The following is a 12839-nucleotide window of genomic DNA, read 5'->3' on the forward strand; positions in this document are numbered from 1 at the left end:
CAAAGACACTACTCCAAGGGGCACAATGTCCTAGACTTGATTTGTTTCAATAACTTCCTCAAGCAAGGAATTCAACCTTTCAGCCTCAGTTTCCTCATAGGTAAAAAGAGGATAATTATACATCTGAGGCCATAAGACTGCATCTGATAGCAGAACCAAGTCCTACGTCAGGGCCTGGAATGATCATCCCCCAGAATGGGTGCCTTCTCCTTGTCACACTCCAAACCTTCAGTGTCACCTTCCCAACAAGCCTTTCCCAGTGATGCAACCTAGGGGAGCCCCAATCCTCCCATCCCAGTGTCCCCCACATCTGCAGGGCAGTACCACAATCTGCAGACACCCTGTCAGTCTGTTTGCTTGTTGGCTGTAAGCTTCACAAGGGCCCTCTCCTGCCTTGTTTACACCCAGAATGCCACCTAACACACAAGTGTGTTATGCTATGCTGTAGAATAAACGAAAATCAGGTAGTGTGATCCATCGCATCCACACAGACAAAAGATCACATGATCATATTAACAGATGCAGTAAAGGCTTTTGACAAAATCCAACACCCTTTTAGGGTCAGGGATTTAGCTCAGTAGCTCTGCTGCTTGATTCACAAGCACAAGGTCCTGAGTTTGATCCCTGATACAAAAAACAAACAAACAAGCAAACACCCATTTGTGAGTTTTAAAACTTCTTGGCAAACTAGGAATAGAGGGAAACCTCCTTAACTTCATTAAGAACATTTATAAAAATCCTACAAGTGGCATCATACTTAATGGCAAGAAACTAGAACTTTTCCTGTTATGGTCAAGAACAAGAGAAGGGTGTCTGTTGTCATCATTCACTCCCTTAACATCACATTTGAAATCCTAGCTTATGAAATAAGACAAGAAAAGGAAATAAAAGTACAACACAGGTAAGGAAGAAATAAAACTGTCCATTAGATGACACATTTATCTATCTATGATAGTGAAACTGAAAGAATTGACAAAATAAAACAACCTAAAAAACCTTACTTAACACCTGGAACTAATAAACAATTATAACAAGGTGGCAAGATAAATGGTCAATAAACAAAAATTAATCAAATGGAATTTGAAATAAAAATGTATTACCTTTTACGTTCATACTTCCCAAAATGAAATACATGGAACAAAATGAAATAAATGTAACAAATTATGTAAAAATATATATATGAGGAAAACTATAAAACTCTTGATAAAAGAAATCAAAGAACTAAATAAATGGAAAGAAGTTCTATATTCATACAGAGTCAATTCAGCTCTTTACAGTCTTTATCCAGATAGAGTTTAGATGTTCCTGTCAGGAATGGACTTTGCATGGTAAACATAGGATGCAGTTTATTGCCGGGCATTGTACCACATTCTTGTAATCCTAGCACTCAGGAAGAAACTGAGGCAGGAAGATTGTTGTAAGTTGGAGGCCAGCTTGGGCTACATAGTGAGTTCAAGCCTAGCCTGAACTACATAGTGAGATACGGTCTCAAAAAAAAAAAATGTAGTTATTATTTGTCCCATCTTACAAATGAAGAAATTGAGACTTAAAGATGTGGCATGTTATGCTCAGAATCACACAAGTAGTTAATGCCCAGTAGACAGAGAGGGAGGAACCTGTATGTCCAGGCACTAAATGTAATTTATGTCACTCAAAACTCACAGCAGCCCTAAAGGAAGCAGAGGTCCAGAGAGGTTTTATAACTTGACCAGGTCATGCCACTGGGGAGTGGCAGAAACCGGGATCTGGACACAGCTCTCACAGGGAAACCCACACCCTGCTCTGGGCTCCCTAGAATCTGAGACTGAGCCCTCAACTGCCCTGGTTGATGCCGCCTGAGCCCCTCCCCGTGAACATTTCCATTCAGTCTGCCTCGGCACGATCACAGAGCAAAGCCAGCACTGGGTTGTAAGTATTCCCGGGTCAGCACCAGCTATTTCCCAGGGTGCTGAGGTTTGGGGACCAGGAGGAAAACTGCCAGTGGCAAGGACAGGATGATCTCTGGGGCTAAGAGGGAACCAGCACTCTCTGTTTGACCCCTCCCTTCCCTCTCCCTTTCTCATTCCTTACTCTTCTCTTTCCTCTTCTATTCCCTTCCCCTCCATCCTATTCCCACCCGACACCCCACTACCCCTGTTGACAAACTTCCTGATCTCTAGAGCCTTCAATAAGTGAGGGGGAAATTTTTAAAAATCAGGCCTCAGAAGAACAAGACAAAGGAGGAAGAAGACAATCACAGTGCCTCCTGCACCAGGAAGTCAGTGGGTCCTGCCTCCCAGTCAGGACTGGCTGGAGAGTACCGTGGGCATGGAGTTCTCTTAGCTTCCTCTCACCTGTAACCAGCCCTCCTCCAAATCAGAGGGGAGAGCAAAGGAAGAAAACAGGAAGAGAGACAGGTGTGGGAGTTAGGTCTGAGATGTGTGAGTAATATCACTTAATTTTAGCTACCCCTAATTTTCCATGTTGTCACTGCATGCAATTTCTTCTTCCTTCCCCTGCCCAATTCCAGATGAACAATGATTTCCAAATTCGTGGCTCATTCCGGCTTTATCATATAATAAGTCTGTGGACAGCATGCTTGTCCCATGGGAGACACCAAATGAGTGCACTGAAATTGGCCTCCTCACCTGGGGGGAAAGGACTGAGTACTCATGGGGGACCCATGAGTAGCCATGTGATCCTCAAATTCCTGCCTTCACCTGCAATGAGTGAGGCTAGACAGCAACTACCTGATAAACAAATGGAGATCAAAGTCACGAATATATGCAATGTCCCTGTGGTGCCTGCTGCTCACTGGCGCTGGGACTCAAAATGAGCACAACCTGGAGAAGCTCTATAAGTCACCTGGAGTCTCAGAGGTGCTGCTCAACCCTGGGAGACTTCACTTAGGGAACACTGGTGCTCACCGGCCATGCCTCTGCTTTGATGGGCTGTGGACCTGAGCACACACTTTTCCTCCTCTTCGCTTTAGAGCTCTCCTGTGCTTCTTCAAGACTCAGCTTCAATGTCCCCTCCTCTGCGAAGCCTTCTGACCTTCCAGACAGTACCATTTTGCTCAGCATTTCTTGTCACGTGTGCAGAAGTTTTACTTGAAGAAACAGAAGAGCTCTCCCCATTCAAGATGTTGCTGGGAACTGCTGAGAAGGTGGTCCATTCTCATTTCAAAGAGGAAACCCCCTGGATGAAAGAGATCATTTGACAGTTCATCAGCCAACAGCCTACCACAGATGGTTTCTGAGGGCTACTGTGAGTCAAAGACCAAGCACTGAGTCTTCTAAGTGTCCATCTATAGATGAAGGACTACGTATGTCAGGGAAGTGTGGGGTTGGGGGTGTAGCTCAGTGGCTGTTATGGCTTAGATCCAAAATGTCCCCCCAAAGTCTCATGTTTAGAGGTAGGCTTTCAGAAGGTGATTGGATCTTATCATTGCTATACTCGTCAATGGATTGATCAACTGATGCACCCATAATTGAACCTGCTGTTAGGAGGAAGGGCCTGGTGAGAAGTGACAGATCAGTAGGGGCATGACCTGGCTCCTTCCCTCCTCTCCCTCTCCCTTGCCTTCTCCCTGTCCTTCCTGGCCAACATGACCTGAGCAGCTCTGCTCTGTCAGACCCTTCTACCATGCCTTTCCTGCCTTGGGGCCAGAGGATTGAGTTCTTAAAAAGCCATAAATTAAAATAAAACTCTTGTCTTAGTCACTTGCTCATTGCTGAGACACAATACCTGACAACCACCCCTTAAAGGAAGAGAGGTTTACTTCAACTCATATTTACAGACCACAGTCTTCCAGTTTCCGGGTAGAAGTGGCGTGGGGGAAGGGTCTGCTGTGGTGGAGGAAAAGCTGCTCAGGTCATCGTGGCCAGGAAGCAGAGAGAGAAGGGAGGGGCTGAAAGGGAAAATACTCCCTTTCATGTCACAACCCCAATGACCCACCTATCCCAATCAGGCCCCACTCCTAACAGCAAGTTGGCTGTAGTGGCCCCCATAGTTCATTCACCTGCCATAAGCCCCACCTTGGAGCACATGGTCTTTTGGAAGTCATTCTTGACCCAAACGATAACATTATGCCCCCAGATCCCAAAGGACCCATGTGTGTCTCTTTATATAAAATCTTTTCAGTCCTTCCTGAAGAGGCACCAGTTTTAACCATTCAAGCACTGCTGAAAAGGTCAAGGCCAAAGTTTCCTCCAAGACTCAAGGAATGCTGTTAACTCTGGACCCCTGGAAAAAAAAAATCAAACAGTACGTTAAACACTGCCAACATACAATGGCACAGGATAACATTCCCATTTCAGAGGGGAGGAACAGAGGGATCAAAGGAATGGGACCAATGAAATACTGAAACCCAGCAGGGCAAACATTAAATCCCATAGTTCTGTGTCTAAAACCTGGGATGGATGATGGCAAGGGTGAACTCCAAAAGGCTTAGGTAGCCCCATCCCTATGCCATTACCAGATGCAGCCTCAAGGCTTCTCTCTTGAGCTGGTTTCATTCACTGAATGCAGCTTTCCTCATCAGACATTCATCTTCCCAGCTTCTCCAACATCTTGGAATCTCCACTGCAATTTTGACTTCATTCTCACAGCTTTAGGCACTGCCTTCTCAGATAGGGGCAACCAAGCTATGTCTGCTCCAACTTTGCAGGTACTTCTTTTCTAAGGAAACTGAAAAACTTAAAATGGACTTTTTGCTCCTGATTTTCAGTATAAATCTCCCTAAAAACAGCCAAAAAGTACCCATGCTACAGCCTGACCATTGAGCTATCTTGAAATTTTTCTGCCAGACCAATTAGTCCATTACCCTTAATCTCAGTCTACTCAAAGTCTCAGAACATGAGCAAAGTGTAGACAAATTTTGTTCCAGAGCAGAACACACATGGTCTCAATTCCAACTGCCAATGGAGTCTTTGTTTCCAATGGAAGCCTCCTGAGCCTTGTCTTCATTGTTTATATTTTTATGAGCATTCTTATCTCCTGATCTCCAACCAGAATCTTCCATCAGTCATGGCTTACAGTATTCTACGGATCCTCTAGCCAGCATATCCAAGCCTTTCCAAACTCCTTCCACAAACCAATTCCCAAGGCTTCCAAACCACATGGTCAATTATAGCTCTGGTGATAACTTCTCTGGTACCAAAATCTGTCTTAGTCACTTTCTTCATTACTGGGATATAATAACTGACACCCACAGCTTAAAGGAGGAGAGATACTTTAGCTCACAGTTACAGTCCATGGCCAGGCAGCCATGAGGCAGAAATGGCAGGGAGGAAGGGTCTGGCGGAGGAAAGCTGCTCACAGCATGATGACCAGGAAGCTGAGAGAAAGGAGGGAAGAGTCAAGGAGGGAGGTATACCCTTCCAGGTCACGCCACCAGAGATCCACCTCTTCAGACCAAATGCTACCTCTTAGTTAACAGCAAGTTAGCTATGGTGCCCCATAATCCACTCACCTTCCAAAAGCCTGGCTTTTGAACACATGAGCCTCCTGGGGACATCTAGATGTAAACTGCAATAACTCTTTAAATTGTGGGTGTCACATATTTTGTCCCAGCAATAAGAAAGTGATTAAGACAGTGGTAGAGCATTTGCCTAGCATGCACAGGACCCTAATTCAATCTCCAGCACCAGAGGAAATAAAAAGTCTGTACCACAACACTCTGGACCTCAAAAATGTTTGAACAGGACTCCCATAACCTTACCACCTAGAGTCTTTGTTCTCAGCCCAACTTTTAACACACAGAGAAAGAAAGTATAGAAATTCAACAAAGCTAAGACAGATTAAGGCCAGATGTAATAAAGGGGATTAAAAACCAGCATTCATGGAGCACCCACTGGTTTCTGGAGCTTCACATTCCTTATTTCATTTCACCCCTGTAAGGCAAGGACTGCTACCTGGACTACAGATAAGAAAGTTTAAGCTAGGGCTGGGGATTTAGCTCAGTGGTCTCGCCACTTGCTTCGCAAGTGCAAGGTCCATAGTTCAATCCCCAGTACCTAAAAACAAAAGCTGGTGTTTCAAGAGGTAAATGACTCCCAAACTTACAGTAAAAAGAGGCAGGTCAGAAACTGCACCCAGTTCTCCCTCACTGGAAAACGTGCCTGTCCTGCTGTCTGAAGTTACCCCCAAACTAGGCAGAAGCACCTCCTCAGTTTCATTCATGACCTGATCTTATTTATGAGCTCACCATTAATCAGAATTTGGTCAACCACAATCTTATGACTTAGTAACAACCACAAGAAGGAGAAAAGGGAGAGGCCACCAATATATCCAAAGCTCTGTGTCAGCGAGGTCACCTCTAAAATACAGGTGTTTTAGCAAATTACCAGTGACAGGCTGGTCAAGGCCTGAGTCAGACACTGTAGAGGACTCATGTAAACAAGAGAGATCAAACTGCTGCACGTGATGACGGCCGCGTAACCCAGCGCAGCCATGAGGTTGACAAGATATAATGGAAGATGGATGCTAAATTTCAATGCTGCAAAATTCAGGCTAAAAAGGTGACATAAATATTTCAGCCTTTTATCTCAGGCTCTGCCATTCAAGGAGCACCACCTCCTTTGGTCTCTTTCCATTTTTAGAGATCAGAGCCAACCTGGAAAACCTCCCTCTATAACATCCACACCAGCTCAAATCTCCAAGGCCCTCCTCGGTGTTCTAAAAATAACAGCATGAAAAGCCACCTCTGCCCTGGGTGGTGCCTCTTCCCCACCATCGGCTGAGATGGGAGGACATTCAGCAGCTGCAAAGGTGGGCCCTGAAGATGGCAGCGCAGGTAGAATCCATTAGCATCTGAACATCTTTCAGTTGGAGACCGCCTGCTCTGAGGGGCAGCAGGCCCGAGCAGGGACCGTGGAACTGTGTGAGCCAGCGCCTGCCTTTTCTTCTGTTATTTACACAGAGCAAAGGCGCAGCGTACTTGGCCCTGCACACACACGCTGCCCTGCAGGGAGAAGCACATGAGCCGTGCTGCTGGCTTCTCTGCCGAGCCAGCTGGAGGGGAAGGCCGTCCCCAGGACAGGGACGAGGTGGCCAGGAGGCTCCAGCCTCTTCGATCCATCCCCAGAGGAGCTCGTGACTTCTGTTCAGTGGCATTCAGAGCTTGCCAGCTGCCTTTACCAGCACTGCCAGCCAGGAGGCCACTTTTGGGTTCTCCGCCCCTGCAGCTGCTGCCCAAACCCTTGGGCCCTGACCCAGATCAAAGGAGAGACCTGGAACAACTAAGTCTCTCAGCCCTGCTGGTTAATGGCTGTGTGGCTGGGAAGAGGGGACTCACCCTTTTTGCAGGTCAGCTTCTTTAAAGGTAAAGTGGTGATATGTCCCTGTAATGCCAGCACTCAGGAGGCGGAGGCAGGAAGATCACTGAAAGTTCAAGGCCAGCCTGAGCTACATACAGTAGTGAATTCAAGGCCAGCTTGAGTGACATAGTGAGATCCTGTTTTTTTAAAAAAATGAAAGTGGCTCCCACATTTCTCCGGTTCTCATCAGTGGACTTCTGCAGAGCGCCCATTCCAATCTCGTTAGGCACCCAGGACTGTTTGCAGGAGGCCTCAGCTGAAAGAGTTCAGGGTCCCTTCTGAGCAGTGCCTTTTCTCCCCTGAAGACAGATGATGGAAGCCGGCTCCTCCCCTCCTGAACACCCAGTCCCAGGGCAGGCTTTGTGCCCCTTCCTTCAATTCAACTCTTTCCTCCCCCACCCCATATGAGGGATTGAACTCAGGACCTTGAACTTGCAAGGCAGGAGCAGTGATTTCAACTCTTAAGATCAGTGTCCTGAGGCCCATTTTTCTCGCTGGTCTTTCTCCCAGAAGGCCAGTGCACCTCATGCAAACTAGAATCCTGGGGGCCATCCAGACCCCAACAGCAGTGCTCACCACAGCTGCCACCCACTCTGAGCATGCTTTACATCCTATGTATCTCATTTAATCCTCACCGTGATCCTGTGATTGATGAGGCCCCTGAGGCACAGAGGAAGGCATAGCAACTCTGCCAGGGGGAATCAAGAGAGACATCCCTGAGGGCGTGGCTTAGGCACTCCGGTTTGCTGGATGGAGAGAGGGGTGTACTTTCCCGAAAAGAGGACAGGATTTCCAACCTGACCCCCGCTGCCTTTGTAGTCTGGTGGCTAAAGTTGCAAAGGCTGTTTGTAAAGTTCAGATCCCAGGCTGTTCAGACCCCAGCCAGGCCCTGGCAGAGCCAAGGGTTCTTATCTCTGTGCCCATCTGCTTGGCGAGCTAGCAGGAGATGGGACATAATCCTTCACTCTGCAGTTCAGTCACAAATTACAAAAAGTTGCCGTTGGCAAGGAACATCCTTGCGGAAGGGCTCACTGGGAGCAGCACTGCGGGGTGGAGGAGGCTGGGCAGGCTGTCCCAACAGAGAAGGGGAAGAGTGGCACGGGGCTGGGCCTGACCCCGCGGTCAGAACGGCAAAACACAGACACCAGGCCCCAGCCAGGTTTCCACACTGCTTGCAGGTGAGGCAGGGTTGTCTGCTGTGGACCCAGCCCCACCTCTCCTCACCTGCTAACCAGCGTTTGGCTCCTCTGAAAGGAGCAGGCAGGCTGTGGGAGCAGTGGATGCTCATGGACGACACAGGTAGCTGGTAGGCCCCATCAAGAAGGGATCCCACCCGCCTCCCCAAGAGCCCAAGACTCTGGGACCTCTCACTCCACCAGCTCCCAAGGAGCACCTGTGTGTGGGCAGGGCTTGCCAGGTGCCAAATCAAACAAGCCCTGAAGTTGCAACAGCTCAACACGTGGAAGGTTATGCCTCACTCTCGCTCCTGACCGGACAACCTTCCCCACGCTCCTTGGAGACCCCGGCTTCTTCCACATGGGGGCTTTCACCCCCGACAGCTCCTCAGTCCTCTCACCAGCTGGGGATGAGAAAGAGAGAGGGAAACAGACAGACAGACAGACAGACAGACCAGAGATGAGACAGAGACAGAGAGACAGACAGAGACACTCAAAGAGAGACAGAGAAACACAGAGAGATAGACAGGAACAGTCAAAGAGACAGACGGACACTCCATGGGGACTTCAGGGCCAGTGGCCTCCACACTCCTGTCACTTCACCATTGGGTGAGGAGGGACACGGGTGTGATAAACAACAGGCCAGGGTTTGTCACTTCTGGTCACCTCACAGCACTTAGAACCCCAGGATCACAGAGCCATAGGAGGTAAGGACGATGACTTATGACTTTGGGGAATGTTCTAAGGCTGAAGTTCTAGAACTTCGAGGTCCAGTAAGCATAGACTCCCATATGATGCCATCCTAGACTGTGAAGAGTGGTGGCAGATGGTTAACGAGAGGCCTGTGTCTCTTGGTCCCCTCCACACCCAAGTCCCAGCTGAAGAGAAAAGGGTGTGACACCATCACGTGCCAGCACGCCCCTAATGCACTTACCCCTCGCAACAGCCCTGTGCAGTAGGACTGTTGTTATCTCAGTTAACAAGATGAGAAACTGAAAGTTTCAAGAACTAACACGGGGTCAGACAGCTGGTAGCATTCCACAAGTATTTATCAAATACATAAATGCTGAACTGATGTGAATCGCTAGTCAACTTTGCCTGTATTCCCCACTTTATCTCTCAGTTACAAAAGAAGAAGATAGGAAGTTGTCAGGGCATAATTGAAATATAAAAGAGACCCACAGATGGAGAGCTACTCGCTTTATCGTTTGCTCCCCAAACTTCTGAAATGAAATTCTCACCACCATGGGAAAACTGTCAGGGCCTCATTAATCTGCGGGAGGAGGTTTGAAGTCGGTTTGAAGTGGGAGCTATGGAAGGGCTTATCCACCCGCGCACTGAGGAGCCTTACCGGCTCCATCTAATTAACAACCAGATGCCCGGACACAATCCGCTCCTACATCTGTAACACGCTGACAGTCTAAAAATGCCAGCCTCCGCCTCGTGTGTCAGCTAAATGTCACTGGCGACATTTGATGCAATTCAGAGATGAAAGTAAATCCAATATTATTGCTGACTAAATAACCACAGGCCCAATCAGGAGGCCCCAGGCCCCAGAGCAGAATGGGAAGAGGACACAGCCCCACAGGAAGGCAGGGGAGCCGGATCCTTCCCAAACTAGCCCAACCCCAGCTGCCCACAGACAGGAAACCACTTTGCTGGCCCAGTTCTGCTTGGGAGGAAGATTTACAACCCCCAAGGCTACCAGGTTAGGAACCAAGGGCTGTTTCCCCTCTCTGAAGAGAGTTTCTTCACCCGTTCAAGGGGCAGGAGCAAAACAATACCTCCAGGGGAGGAGTGAGCCACTCATTCAGTCCGCCCCCGTTCACTGGGCAGCTGTTGTGTCCAGGTGCCTGGAATGCCGCATCCCTTTCATTAATCGCCTCCCCCACCAGACTGTGAGCATCATAAAGACAGGCACAGCTCTCTCTTGCCTACCTTTGTATCCTAGCCTGGCCCACTAAGGCGAAAAACTTTGCCACGGCTTTTTGGGAGGCTGTGTAGCCCTCAAGAGCAGAGACTAGGTGTTCTGTGTCTCCTGGAGTGCAGTTCCACCGTGGCAGTGACAGTCGTCATACAAACGATAGCAGTTCCCACCATGGGGCTGCAAGTGGTTGGGGCAGGTGAGATGCTTCTCAGTTGTCCTAGCATTAAAAATATTAAGACGCCTGTGGAAATCAATTTGGAGATACCTCAAATAACTAAGATTAGAGCTCCCATTTGACCCAGCTATTCCCCTGCCGGGTATCTTTCCAGAAGACTTAAAAGAATCATATCACAGCAATATACGCTCATCCATGTTTATAGCGGCACAGTTTGTAATAGCTAAAACTAGGAAACAGCCCATTGACCATCAGTTGGAGACTGGATAAAGAACACGTGGCTTTTCTATAAAATGGAGTACTACTCAGCCATAAAGAATGAGAAACTAGAGACATTTATAGCTACATGGATGCATATTGAGGCCATTCTCAAGTGAAATTAACAGGACACACATGTGTAGATACCAAATAGTTTCTCTGGTGTGAGAAACTGAAAGTGTAAATAAGGTTCAAATTGTATAAATGATAATGTGAAATAGGAAGAAAGGGGCTAGGAGTAGAGGAAGTGGGAAAGGTAGGGGAAAGAAAAGAAGGGAAAAGAAAATATTAGAACAGGAAAAATGGAAACAAAGTCTTTGTAAATAGGGGAGAGTGGAGGGGGTGAAGGGAGGGCAAGGATATGGGAAAAAAATAAGAACCAAGATATATCATGTAAGGGTGCAAGATTCCAATGATGAGTGTAACTGTACTGTATACCTAAAAAGTACCAATGAACTTAACAAAAAAATTTTTGTAAGATGCCTCTTGATCCAAACTGACATCACCAACAAAAGACACATGGGCATCAAGGGCTTCCAGATATCCCTCAAGCACATCTGTTCTTACCCAGTTCTTACCCAGCGCTCCCGCTGGCAGTCACCAGCCGGAGCTCATCTTGCAGAAACAGCAAAGGGAGCTGGGAGAGGGAGAAAGGAGGACGTAGACAGACTGTGTCTTCAAGAATGGCATTGTCATCCAAGGCAAAGAAACGCTGAGGAATTGCTGCAAGTTACAGGAAACTGAAGAGATATAATGACCAAAGATGGCAGGGGACTCCAGACTGAGTCACGTGCTGAAGGGAGAAATGCTTACAAAGGACTTTAGTGAGTCAGCTGGCAAAACTGGAGTAGCCAGCTTCAATGCTAGGTGTTGGTATTGATTTTTTTTTTGATGCTATAACAAATAATTACAAATTTAATGCCCTAAACCAACACAAAAAAGCATTTTTGGGGGGGTACTGGGGATCAGACTCAGCACCTTACACTCATGAGGTAGGCACGGTGCCACTGAGCCCAACACAAATTTAATTAGGACATGAATTGGATCTCACTAAGTAGTCCAGGCTGACTTCAAATTTAAGAGTCTCCTGCATCAGCCTTCTCAGTGATGAGCTCACAGCCGTGCACCACCACAACCAGCTCGAATATGGTCATTATTCTGTGTAGAACAGTCAGGAATTGATAGGAATATTCCATTGACACTAAATCTAGTGACATTGATAACTGTGCTTGTGTTAACAATGTATCCTTATTCTTTGCAAACATATGCTGGAGCATTTAGAGGCAATGAGTCTTGATTATGCAACTTGCTCCAGGGCAGTCAGGAATAATAATGCAGACAAGAGAGAGAGAATGCTAAAGCAAATGTCACAGCTTGCAATAGGTGGCTCTGGGTTAAAATAAAAGACATGAATATTCTTCCTGCTATACTACAGCTCCTCTGTAAATTAGGAATAGTTTCTAAAGTGTGTGTCTGTGTGTGTGCGCGCGCCCATGTGCGTTTCTGTCTGCTATTGGAAATCTCAGGAAGTGAGACTGTGTGTATGTCTCATTTCAAAAGAAGATCAAGTGCTCCTCGGGACTCCTTCACAGACAAAAGAAGACTCCAGGGCATGCAGGCTCCCTCGGGACCTCCAGCTTCCTTCTCTGACATCCCCCATCTGCTCCTCCAGCCGCACCTGATTTCTTACCATTTCTCAAAGCTGCATGTTAATAATTGCTCCCTTTGTTAAACAGCTGGTCTCTGTTGCCAGGGATGTCCCTGGGTCTATGCACTGAATCTTCGCGACACCCCTTGAAGTCTGATAGCAGTGTTTCTGCTTACAATTGGCAGCTCAGAGGCTCAGAGAAGTTAAGTGTCATACATCGGGTCACACAGCACATCCAGACTTTAAACCAGACCTGATTCCAAAGCCAGGCTCTTTTCAACATTCTGCACCACCGTCCCAGGTGCTGATTCAATGAACATTTCCTAAGCACCCACTGGGTGGGGGGCTCCGGAGGCGA

The 12839-nt window shown here is 47.4% G+C and overlaps 1 long non-coding RNA gene across 1 annotated transcript; it reads right to left on the minus strand.

Moving 5' to 3' along the window:
• Nucleotides 1-2530: 2530 nt before the first annotated feature.
• On the minus strand, nt 2531-4538 carry LOC104852539. The gene is made up of 3 exons (XR_777517.2): nt 4457-4538; nt 4001-4224; nt 2531-3177 (listed from the first exon to the last, which is right to left on the minus strand). It is a non-coding gene; the product is annotated as an uncharacterized LOC104852539 (long non-coding RNA).
• Between the last annotated feature and the right edge of the window lie 8301 nt (nt 4539-12839).

Source organism: Fukomys damarensis, unplaced genomic scaffold (assembly GCF_012274545.1).
Source record: "Fukomys damarensis isolate Sample0158 unplaced genomic scaffold, DMR_v1.0_HiC HiC_scaffold_23, whole genome shotgun sequence".
In the NCBI taxonomy this organism is placed as follows: Eukaryota; Metazoa; Chordata; class Mammalia; order Rodentia; family Bathyergidae; genus Fukomys; species Fukomys damarensis.